Below are 2,206 nucleotides of genomic sequence, written 5' to 3'. Positions count from 1 at the left end.
TTTCTGCCCTTAGCATCAGTGTATTGAAGTATGTCACTTCGACTAGACACTGAATGGCATTTAGTGGTTCAAGGGGTTTCATACTGCTGCAGTGGTGGAAATTACTGTATTCCTTACTCAAAACATTCCTGTACATTTAAATGTGAATACTGAACATAGTTAATCATACAAAGAGAGTTTGCTGAGAGGTAGGTGTACTCCTTACACCAGCCTATATCCTGTTGACAGCTGAAATGGCAGTAGGACATTTATTGGTTTCTAGTGGTTTAACTGACAATATCTTGGTCACACAACATGTGCTATAAATATTATACTTAGCAGTGCCTTGTTGTATGGTGGTATACCAAGCATTCAGATGGATGAGAATGATGTTTCCCAATGGGAAATGTGGCCTTTGGCAATTACTTGTTCCTGTTTCCTTTTGAGGATGTTAAAGGAAGGTTTACAAAAGAAATCCCTGAATAAAAAGAAGCAAAAAAAAAAAAAGAACTTTGACAGAAAACAGTATAGACCCTTGAATGATAAAGTGTAGGAAAACTGTGTGATGGGATACAGTGGCTGCATATTTTTACTTCTAAAGGGAAATTAATGCTTCCTCTTTCCACCCACAGAGTTGGTGGAAAAAACTGCTGAGGGCTGATTTCAGTTATTTGGATATGAGCCCCTTTCCTGAGACTGACTTTGTAGCCCAAAATCTGCCTTTAGATTCACAGTAGGCCCCATCTTGTTTCCATTACAACCTGTAAGCACTTTACCAGTGGTTTCAATACAAACAGGATCAAGCCCCAAATGGGCACGTTCTAATATCATAGAGTTCCGGAGGTGGGAGACAAACTCTGGACTTCTCTTCATCTGGAACAGGAACATTTATAAAGAAGATGGGAAGAAGCAGCCCTGGAATAGTGTTCAGGGCCATGGTATAAGATCAAAGAAAACCAAAGGCCTGAAGAAAAACTAGGACGGTCTGGGATGTATCCAGTATACAGAATCAATACTTGCTGTTCTTTACTCTCATTTTATTATTTCCACATATATATTTGTCAACCTGGATTTTCTGTTCATCATCAGTAGAGGTTTCTCAGCCTTTTGACCTTTATTTAATTAAAGCAAAACCTTTCTTGGGCTCATTTCCCTTCCCTTTCCCATTGGCACTACTGAGCAAGACTTTTACATCAAGAAATAAGCAGCTTAGGTCGCCTATGTTAGGGGTGGGGAATGAACATAAATATTTTCTAGCTTCATCAGAAAGATTTTTAACCACTATGAAAAAGCTTGTACTACAATTCTCAAGTGAAGATGCAGGTGTAATGAAAGGAAGCAGTTAAATGCTGATCTCAGAATAAAACCTAAGACCACAAAATCATGTTTTAAAGCCTCAGGATAGTAGTCACTGCTGAAGCAAACAAAAAATGTGTTGCCTGTGCAGATAGGAGAGCCTTAGGGTACTTTAGAAATTGTGACTCAGCACACCAGGTCTACTACTGTATTACAAGAAAGTGCTGACTCATTTACTACTTAGACATCAATGATGAAACTTACGGGAGTTCTATTTTTTCCCCCAAAAACAAGCAGTGGTCCTCCATGTTGGGCTACAGCAAGTGGGATCTGCCTTTTAAGTTGCAGGCGACAGTAGGAAAGTCTAAATGCAACATAAGGTTCTGCATGTGGCATAAGCAAAAAGTAGCAGAACAGACAGATTGAGAGTAGCTACTTTTGCTGCTGTGTATGCCTTTCCAGGCAATCTAACTGGTCTGTTCACAGTAAACAGCTAATCACAGGTTAAAAGAGGAGGGGTTCATATCAGAAGCTGAGGAGGGGTTCAAATCCACTGATTTCAGTGACAGGCTGCCCCAGCAACTCTAGTTTTCTTGTAATATGTATCCCTTGAACCAAGCACTTGATTAACCTAAAGATGGCTTATATTCCCAATTAATACAGTCACTAGAAATCAAGACAATGACAAGCAGGGTATCACTAACATACAAACTAATGTCACTAGCTAATAAATGTTGCATCTAGCCCATTGGGCTGATGAAACCCTACTAATCCTAATACACTTTAATGCTTCCCTACTGCCTTTCTGGACCTCAGTTCTACTATATCTGGGGTGTCAAACATATGGCCTGCAAGCTGGTCTTCCAAACTACTGGTATGGCGGGGGGGGGGGGCTGCTGCCGAATGGGGGTTTGGGGGGGGGGGGGGGGGG

Source organism: Gavialis gangeticus, unplaced genomic scaffold, assembly GCF_001723915.1.
Source record: "Gavialis gangeticus isolate Ggan-Ray unplaced genomic scaffold, GavGan_comp1, whole genome shotgun sequence".
Lineage (NCBI taxonomy): Eukaryota > Metazoa > Chordata > Crocodylia > Gavialidae > Gavialis > Gavialis gangeticus.
The sequence above is the reverse complement of the archived record's forward strand: the minus strand, read 5'-3'. Positions refer to the sequence as shown.